At 42.6% G+C, this 10844-nt stretch overlaps 1 long non-coding RNA gene across 1 annotated transcript; it reads left to right on the forward strand.

The window, feature by feature from the left end:
* The first annotated feature begins 2133 nt into the window (after window positions 1-2133).
* On the forward strand, window positions 2134-9778 carry LOC311231384. Its single transcript, XR_014619864.1, has 7 exons — window positions 2134-2239; window positions 3124-3153; window positions 3325-3379; window positions 3628-3712; window positions 4151-4224; window positions 5005-5130; window positions 9595-9778. It is a non-coding gene; the product is annotated as an uncharacterized lncRNA (long non-coding RNA).
* The last annotated feature ends 1066 nt before the right edge of the window (window positions 9779-10844 follow it).

Here is a 10844-nt window from a genome sequence, read left to right on the forward strand (position 1 = left end):
GGAGGCATGTGTCAGGGAGCAGCTAGATATATAGCTTAGCACAAGGGCTGGAAGCAGTAGGGAGCAGCTAGCTATATAGCTTAGCACAAGGGCTGGAAGCAGTATAGGGACCAGCTAGCCTGCTTAGCACAAGGGCTGGAAGCAGTAGGGAGCAGCTAGCTATAGCTTAGCACAAGGGCTGGAAGCAGTATAGGGACCAGCTAGCATATAGCTTAGCATAAGGGCTGGAAGCAGTAGGGAGCAGCTAGCTATAGCTTAGCACAAGGGCTGGAAGCAGTATAGGGACCAGCTAGCTATAGCTTAGCACAAGGGCTGGAAGCAGTATAGGGACCAGCTAGCCTATAGCTTAGCACAAGGGCTGGAAGCAGTAGGGAGCAGCTAGCTATAGCTTAGCACAAGGGCTGGAAGCAGTATAGGGACCAGCTAGCCTATAGCTTAGCATAAGGGCTGGAAGCAGTAGGGAGCAGCTAGCTATAGCTTAGCACAAGGGCTGGAAGCAGTATAGGGACCAGCTAGCTATAGCTTAGCACAAGGGCTGGAAGCAGTATAGGGACCAGCTAGCTATAGCTTAGCACAAGGGCTGGAAGCAGTAGGGAGCAGCTAGCTATAGCTTAGCACAAGGGCTGGAAGCAGTATAGGGACCAGCTAGCCTATAGCTTAGCATAAGGGCTGGAAGCAGTAGGGAGCAGCTAGCTATAGCTTAGCACAAGGGCTGGAAGCAGTATAGGGACCAGCTAGCCTATAGCTTAGCACAAGGGCTGGAAGCAGTAGGGAGCAGCTAGCTATAGCTTAGCACAAGGGCTGGAAGCAGTATAGGGACCAGCTAGCTATAGCTTAGCACAAGGGCTGGAAGCAGTATAGGGACCAGCTAGCCTGCTTAGCACAAGGGCTGGAAGCAGTAGGGAGCAGCTAGCTATAGCTTAGCACAAGGGCTGGAAGCAGTATAGGGACCAGCTAGCATATAGCTTAGCACAAGGGCTGGAAGCAGTAGGGAGCAGCTAGCTATAGCTTAGCACAAGGGCTGGAAGCAGTATAGGGACCAGCTAGCTATAGCTTAGCACAAGGGCTGGAAGCAGTATAGGGACCAGCTAGCCTATAGCTTAGCACAAGGGCTGGAAGCAGTAGGGAGCAGCTAGCTATAGCTTAGCACAAGGGCTGGAAGCAGTATAGGGACCAGCTAGCCTATAGCTTAGCACAAGGGCTGGAAGCAGTAGGGAGCAGCTAGCTATATAGCTTAGCACAAGGGCTGGAAGCAGTATAGGGACCAGCTAGCTATAGCTTAGCACAAGGGCTGGAAGCAAGCAACTATAGCCTATAGTTTAGCACAAGGACTGGAAGTAGGGAGCAGCTAGCGCTCTGTAAAAAAATTAACTCTGACGCACAGAGATGAAATTGATGAAATTGAATTGGGTGATGGTGTTGGAGGTCTGACCCCCCACCCTGACCGCCTGGGGTCTTTCACTCAGAAAGTCCAGTACCCAGGCGCTCAGGGCGGAGCTCGGACCCAGCTCGATCAGCTTGTCCACCAGTCTGGTGATGGGGACTATGGTGTTGAACGCTGAGCTGTATGAACAACAGTCTCACATAGCCCCCCTTCTGACGGTCAAGGTGAGAGAGGGTGCTGTGCAGTACCTGGGAGACCGCGTCGTCAGTGGACCTGTTTGTCCTGTATGCAAATTGCATAGGGTCCATATCACTGGGGAGGGAGGCACAAATGTGGTCCTTGACCAGCCTCTCGAAACATTTCATGACCACAGAGGTGAGTGCCACCGGTCTGTAGTAATAACTGTGAATTGAACTTGCATTGCTGCACTATAGTCCATCCGTTGCAAGTCAACGCCCCCCCCCCCCTCCATCCATTAACTCAACTGGACTGTCACTGTAATATTTATGTACAGTTGTACAGTGTCCCCCACCCACCCCTCCTACCCAACCCCCCCACCCACCCAACCACCTCCAATGTACAGTCAGATTGGTTATTTTTGGTTGAGGTTGAAAAAGCTATGTTGATTCAATATTTAATTACAGATACCATTTCAACATTTGAAAAACTGTCGTTGAATCAATTTAGTAGATTCCCCCTCCCCTCCTCCCCCTCCCCTCCCCTTCGAGAGGGTATAGTCCTAAGCAACTCGCGAGACCTAGAAGATCTCACGGGACTTGAGGTATTCAAACACTTTGGCGCGATGGATGGTGTCTTCACTGACTGCTTGACAAATAGTCTGAGCCAAACTCCTTGGTAAGTCATTGACAATATTATGTATTATGCCATTCACATACCATAATCTTGCTGTCATCGTTTGACTACATGCTACTTTGTGAATTATTACCGTGGTGGCAACTAGTAGGCTAGAACGAAGCTTGTTAGCATTATTAGCTAACATGCTAGATGGTACTTAACTGGTAAGTGAGTTCTTATGGGAATAGTATGATTCCGTTCAGATACCATCACCGGGCTGTTATCGTTTGACTAAATGTTATCTCTGTGCCGTGGCAAATAGTTTGGAGCTTGTTTGAGCAAATAGTGATGCATATTATTATAGCTACTAACGTTAGCTAGCTATCATGCTAGCTAACGTTATTCTGCCATTTTGTTTCGTGATTAAAATGTACGTTTTTAATAGTTACATAAGCATTGTTGTAACTAGTGTTAACAAATACTTTATTATAGTTCAATTGTGTTAAACTTGGGACACAGCCATGGCTCTATTTTATTTCGTTTTGTATGTGAGGCATTTTAGCTTGCAGTTGTTGTGTTGCATTGTGGGTCTTCAGCACAAAGTAATCCCTTGCTGAGGGTAAGATGGTTTTCTGTCTGCTCAGACTCAGAATACTTAATTAACATGATCTGTGCTTCATAAAAAAACAGATATTATTTATCTGGTTTTGGTTATTTTGCACAGTAAATACTTATTCAGGCCTACCTGCAATTCAGAATTTAATCCAGCAGGGCGGCAGTGATGTTCATTCTGCCTTTTGTTATATATAAAAAATGGGGCTTTGAAAGACTGACATATTTGAACTTCTAGCTCCTGCTACTCTAAACATATATATATATAATATACACAGTCTTGATAAATTGCATACAAGGTTTTTTGAATATTTTGATCGTCTTCTTTTTAGAATTCGCTGGCAATCATCGCCGCTATCAAGGTGAGTTAACTAACACATTCTCAAATCATGTTTTGTTTTTACCACCAGACATGCGCTAGGTATATGGAGCTAGGTACACTTGCTACTGTAGGTTATATGGTGCTCATTGATAACTACTTTGATGGTGCTTATTTTTTCCTTATTTTGTTAATTATGTTGCTCTTTCTCTAGGAATGCCAATGTATAACTCCAGCCCCTATTACCACACTGCCATTGATTCAGCTCAGTAAGTATTATCTTTCAATTCAATATTGTCTGTCTCTCTCACCCCACTTCAAACTTCACACCTTTATCTGTGTTTTCATCTCTGTCTTTCTGTCTCTCTCACCTCGACCCCCTCCACTTCACACAACACCTACATTGCCAAAGCCTTTGTCATTTGATGACACAGCAGTGCTATGTCTGTCTCTCCCTCTATCTCCGTCTCCCTCTCTCACTGGCATAACATTTTTATTGTCGTATTCAATATTTCAGAGATTCTTCGCCAGAGGAACTTGAAGCCATTCCTGAATTACCACCAGAGACCAGCAGTTGCACGCAGGCAGAGACTGCCTGTAGCGTGAGTTGAATTTTATACACAAGTTCACTGGTGTTTATTCTTATATAAAACGTCTCTAAAGACGTATGTTTACCTTTGCATTGATTGGCGGATTTTTGACTGAAGACATTGGATCTTTCCTGCTCTCCCATCCAAGTCCCAGGTTGTAATGACGTAATCATGACACTTAGTTGATTTTGAGTAGACAATTACTCGTTGCATCTGGGCTCATAGTCATAGCCATATAGGAATGACCGCTACACCGTCGCGCCAATAGCGGCCGAGGGAGGGAGAGTTAAGCGATTTCTTTGTCATTCAGACAGATTCTCCTATCTGCACCTATCTGACACGTATAGCCACTGATGGTGGAGAAGTGCTGTCCAATTAGCCATTTTGGGGAAATTCAGGCATAAAATAATATTCTGTTGTGTGTCACTGTCAAACAATCCAATATTTCAGAGATTCTTCGCCAGTTGCGGGAAGTATGTCACCACCTGAAGACGCAGACCACCACCTGAAGCCCATGTAGAATTGTGAGTTGAATTTTATACATGATAGATCAGTGGTTCTCAAACTTTTTACACCAAGTACCACCTGAGAATGTAGCTGGCTCTCCAAGTACCACCATATGACCGGTGTTAAAATACAGTCTATTCAGCTATGCACAGTTCACGCAGGAGGCAAATGTATTCCTAATACCATTATTTATTGTTAACTTTTGTCAGACACAGCCACAATGTACAAAGGGATAGCACTAGAACTAGCAAACGCGTCCACACAACTCATACAATGCAAGGGCATTGAGAACATAATAACTAACATTCTCACATAGCAAGTGAGAAAATTAAGAACAACTGTATTTCAGCAAATGTACTTAATCTCTATCTCTCTCTCTCTCTCTCTCTCTCTCTCTCTCTCTCTCTCTCTCTCTCTCTCTCTCTCTCACACAGCAAGCAATTGTCCATCATTCTCTCTCTCTCTCTCTCTCTCTCTCTCACACACACGCACACACACACACACACACACACACACACACACAATTATTTTGTTACAAAAACTTAATTTCCTGCATTCTGGTGCAGGACTTTTTGAAATTTGACCCTTTAAATGCCAGTTTGTGTGATGGCATCACAAATTATTGTTAAAATAAACACACAAAGTAAAATATGTTCAATAGGATAGGAGCCCCGCATTTAGTGATCTAGGAGGCAAGTATTTTGTAATAAGATCAGATAGATAGAGCAATCACAAAATAAAGAAATGAGGCTCATCGTGCTCGCAAGCCACTGTCTAAAGTCTAATTGTGTTCTCAGAGGGATGACACTGGTGATCTACACCTCTACCAGAGGCCAGCAGCCAGAGGGGGACCCTGCTGACCACAAGGCCATCTGAATCATCCTATGCTGAATTGACATGGATGGCATCTCCCTTAAGCTGATGTGAGTATAACTTCCATGTACAAACACAAACACACCCACTCTATCTATATCTCTCTTCTAGGACATGTCATCATCATCAAACCTTTATTTAATTCTTGGGAGAACAGTAGGGTTGTAAAAAAAAGTGTAAACATCTTCAAATCATTATTAACACATCCACGCTGTAAAGGGTTATTGCCCGCCATGCTTTGACCGCCAGATCTCGCAAGTAGGGTCGAGCTGCAGACTCGGAGCCTCGGTCCAGATTGGAACTTCCGCTCGGAGCCTCGGTCCAGATTGGAACTTCCGCCCTGCCACAGGACTATTACTCCTGTGACAGGGCAATGCGCTGATTGGCGGAAAGTACGGAAGTATCTCGAAGTACGTCTGACGTATCTCGAATTACGTCTGACGTTTCTCTACGTTAGCGAACATTAAACGTTGTATTCATAAAATAATATAAATTCAGCAGCATGGGGAGGGCCGGGGGGAGGGGAGGTACAGGTAGTAGAAGACATAGAGGTACAGGTCACATAATTATAGTACAGTGGAGAAGTAAAAATAGAATAAAAAGGCAGTGGAAACAATATACAATATTATTAACTCTAATAATAACACGCCTCGCGGGCTCATTATAATACGAGAGCCGTGGGTCTGCATTGTATAGAGCGGATCCCCCGGCCGTATTCAAGCGCTGGAGCGCTTTGCGATGGATCAAACTGTATTAATATAGTAGTAATAATAGTAGTTGGCTAGTTGCGCGCTTCTGGCCACCTCCCGCAGTGCGCGCATACACACATACTGTCTGTAGCCTATACAGTACGTGCAAAATTAGTTGTCAAGAGCCAATCGCACAGGTTGCCTCATCTCATCTGGCTCTGCAAATAGATCTAGAGTCTGAATATCATATATAGCCTGCTGATGATCTCTCTCTCTCTCTCTCTCTCTCTCTCTCGTCTCAAATCCATTCTGAGAACGGAATGCAGTGCCCGCGACGAGGGTCTTGATTGATTGATTGATTGATTGATTGATTGATTGATTGAAAATTGTATTAACAGATCATGCTGGACCTACAAAACAGTACAGTACTGTTTCTCATTCCTGTACTGTTGTTTATACTCTGCTCCTGTGTTGTAACCCAACCCCCTCCAATGTACAGTAAATGACCAAGTATGGTTTTGTCAATATTCCAATGTACAGTTTTGCTTGTACAGTTGCACAGTGTCCCCCACCCACCCACCCCTCCTACCCGACCCCCCCCCCCCCCCCAAGGCGAAAGTCTTTCTCTGGTCTGCATCCCCTTAACAATTGTGTGTATTGAGCTGTACTGTACTGTACCCATTCTGCAATCTGTTAATAAAATGTTCAATCAAGAATGGAGTGATTGACAGTGTCAAAGGCCTTTTGTAGGTCCAGCATGATCTGTTAATACAATTTTCAATCAATCAATCAATCAATCAATCAATCAAGACCCGCGTCGCAGGCACTGCATTCCGTTCTCAGAATGGATTTGAGAGAGATCATCAGCAGGCTATATATGATATTCAGACTCTAGATCTATTTGCAGAGCCAGATGAGATGAGGCAACCTGTGCGATTGGCTCTTGACAACTAATTTTGCACGTACTGTATAGGCTACAGACAGTATGTGTGTATGCGCGCACTGCGGGAGGTGGCCAGAAGCGCGCAACTAGCCAACTACTATTATTACTACTATATTAATACAGTTTTATCCATGGCAAAGCGCTCCAGCGCTTGAATACGGCCGGGGGATCCGCTCTATACAATGCAGACCCACGGCTCTCGTATTATAATGAGCCTGCGAGGCGTGTTATTATTAGAGTTAATAATATTGTATATTGTTTCCACTGCCTTTTTATTCTATTTTTACTTCTCCACTGTACTATAATTATGTGACCTGTACCTCTATGTCTTCTACTACCTGTACCTCCCCTCCCCCCGGCCCTCCCCATGCTGCTGAATTTATATTATTTTATGAATACAACGTTTAATGTTCGCTAACGTAGAGAAACGTCAGACGTAATTCGAGATACGTCAGACGTACTTCGAGATACTTCCGTACTTTCCGCCAATCAGCGCATTGCCCTGTCACAGGAGTAATAGTCCTGTGGCAGGGCGGAAGTTCCAATCTGGACCGAGGCTCCGAGTCTGCAGCTGGACCCTATTGGATCTCGCTGTACAGCGTTATTGAGATCAATATTGAATTTTTTCGCCATGGCATTCAAAATTCATATATACACCCATGGCCGCCTAGTTATAGTTGAAAGTGGGGGTGCAAGATTCTTTTTTATTCTTTTTTTTTATTTTATTTTTTTTACATTTAATGAACACCTGTATGTGCAATTTCCTGCAATATAGAGCCTTCAATCTTGACCAAAATAAAGCTGCTCTTTTCACTATAAAACTCAGTTTATATTGCAGTATGATAGCTATAATAATAATAACTTCACTGCGAGGGCTCTTTTAGCTAACGCTAGCTAGGCACGTATGATAGCCAATTACTATTATAATAATAATAATAATAATAACTTTCCCATCCTCCCAAAGCCCCTCCGGCCCCGTTCACATCCGCAGCGGCAGTACCAACAACAACAACAATTAATTGACGCTATCAATAGCCCCAGTGAGCGCGGCGGCTGGCTGAATGAATGAATGAAAACTTTATTTAACAGATTGCAGAATGGGTACAATACAGTACGGCTCAATACACACAATTGTTAAGGTGATGCAGACCAGAGAAAGACGTTTGTCTTGTTTACATCAGGGTCCATAGCCCCTTTCGTGACTGTGCTGCACCGAGTGAATCCACAGTCACTTGCTCCTCAATGGGAAACCAACCTAGATTTACCCTGAAGGACTGGTTCTGGCCGAACCGTTCGTTATACAAGTATCACAGAGACATTACAAATGTGCTCACAGTTGCACGAGGGTTTCGGACAGAGATACGGGATGGTGCGCAGGCGCTGTGATCACCCAACGGCGGAAATAATGCCGCTTTGAGCAGTTTATAAAAAAATATTAAAAATATTTATTAGCAACGCCGAGCTTTCAAACCATCCCGTATCTCTGTCCGAACATATACAGAAATAAATACAGTAAAAACATACATGACATCATGACATTTATGGCATAGGGACATACATGACATACAGGTATATACTGTAGTACTGTTACATTTGTGACATATACGATATGCAAATAATATACAGTACTGTTACCCAGAGATCCTAACAGAAAATATTATATATATATGATGGGGATGAGACTGTACATTAGGAGGAGGGGGGGGGGGGGTGGACATTTACGGTGGCCAGTTTCGAATTGCAGTCTCCCGTAGGTGCTCTTTAAGAGCGGTTTTGAATGTGGGCAGGGGTAAAGTGGGTTTTAGGAGTGAGGTTAAGCAGTAGTCTGACCAGTTTGTTTTGTGATGTTTGTAATCTTGTTTTTAGTGCCTTTGAGGTGCTTTGGTACCATGAGGTGCAGGCATAGTCGTAGTACCCTTGAATGAGTACTGAGAGTACCCATGATTTTTGCCATTTTGTTATCGTGAAATTGGTATTAAATTTAATTCTGATTGGCATTAAAAAGTCTTAAAGCCTTAAATCTGACTGGGCTAAACCCTGGTTATTTTCAGCCCAATTTATTCATTTCACTGCAAACCATCTGATCAATATATCACCCATACTACATAAAGCATTTACTGACGATCACGTAATTATAAACGCCGCCCCCCCCCCCTTTCCTCCGTGCATGATGACGCATAACGTATACGATCATATACAGTTGAATTTTTTAATATAGCGTGTCTAGGGAATAAACGGCAATCGATGCATTTAGGTCTATAACTCACGTTCTAGGAATTACTACAGGAAATGATAAAACATACTTATATTCTAGAAGGTATTTTTGTATTTTTGTATGAATGAAAAAGTATAACGTTCCTACATCCTGAACAATAGATAATCGATGTTGAATGCAGGCATTAAAGTGTTCCGTCTCAAGACGGATTTCCGTCAATTTGATTGGGGAGATCCGTCAATTTGATTCGCAGTCTAACGGAATTGACTACCTGGTATAATATGATTTGTAGATGCATACAGATTGAAACAAAATTGAGCCAATCAGAGGCGCCAAATATCATGAAAAGGGAATTTTTTCTACCGAGGCGGCGCCAAGCAGTCATCACTCAGGGACTCGAGTGGTTGCAGCTGGAGGCTATTGGGCGAGTGACATTTGCGAGGTCTGTCCGCCACATGGCAGGGTAACAAAATAGTTGTGTCCCCTGCTGTGGTTGTGAGTATAGTATACGTTTATTAGCTTAACTCCGTAGCAACATCACACAGGTGTATCTGTAGACAGTCTCCTCCCCACCGTATATATCTTTTTTCCTACCACCCACCCCCTCCTAATGTACAGTCCCGGACTTTCCAGTGAATCATAGTGTCCTTTTTTTTCATTTTCCCAGATGCACCATGCACCAAGGATCCAGCTGATTACTGCCAATCTGGAGGATTGTTCCTTATCTGCTCTTCACTTGTGCCACTGATTCATTGACCTTTTGTGGTGTGGTATGTTTTGATTTTTACTTAGTAATACACTGTATAGTTGGGATTCTGAATTAAACAGTATAATGTTCACATATATTATGGAGCCCCCAGGGGTCGGGAGAATATTGTGGAAAACAATATAAAACTGAAATGGTAAAGCTAAAAAACTGTAGACCTGACCACAACCCCCTCGGTTCAACAGCACAATATGTTGCTTTCTCCGCTTTTAAAAGTTGAAATCATCTGATGACATTGAAGGGATAGTTCAGAATTGTGGACATAAAGTTTAATTTACTACTTGGCCATTATGTTATGTTCAATGGACTGCACTTATATAGCAATAGCGCTTTTATCCAAAGCGCGTATGGCCTCTCATTCACCTATTCACACACATTCACACACCAATGGTGGCAGCTGCCATGCATATTGATCCATAAATAGTGTTTAGATTGTACTTCTATAGGTTTTTAACTTTACATACTGTATTTAAACATTATATTTGAACAAACACTGCAAGCTAAAGTTTTAAATCATTTGAATCTGTTTTATACAGCACACTTGCTTCCAAAATAAAGCAGTTTTACAATCCTGATCGTTTGTTAACACTTGAAGCTTTTTGTTTCTAACAATCTGTACAATAAAAGTGTTTCTCTGCTGAACTTTGAGTTCTGTCACTTTATTGAAGGAGTTTGATTGTAATAATTGAGGAAAAACCTGTGAAATAACAGTGTTTCACTGCTGAACTTTAAGTTCTGTCACTTAATTGAAGGAGTTTGATTGTAATAATTATGGGAAAACCTGTAAAATAACAGTGTTTCACTGCTGAACTTTAAGTTCTGTCACTTTATTGAAGGAGTTTGATCGTAATAATTGAGGAAAAACCTGTGAAATAACAGTGTTTCACTGCTGAACTTTGAGTTCTGTCACTTAATTGAAGGAGTTTGATTGTAATAATTATGGGAAAACATGTAAAATAACAGTGTTTCACTGCTGAACTTTGAGTTCTGTCACTTAATTGAAGGAGTTTGATTGTAATAATTATGGGAAAACATGTAGAATAACAGTGTTTCACTGCTGAACTTTGAGTTCTGTCACTTAATTGAAGGAGTTTGATTGTAATAATTATGGGAAAACATGTAAAATAACAGTGTTTCACTGCTGAACTTTG

The sequence above is a fragment of the Notolepis coatsorum genome, assembly GCF_963971535.1.
Source record: "Notolepis coatsorum genome assembly, chromosome: 7".
In the NCBI taxonomy this organism is placed as follows: Eukaryota; Metazoa; Chordata; class Actinopteri; order Aulopiformes; family Paralepididae; genus Notolepis; species Notolepis coatsorum.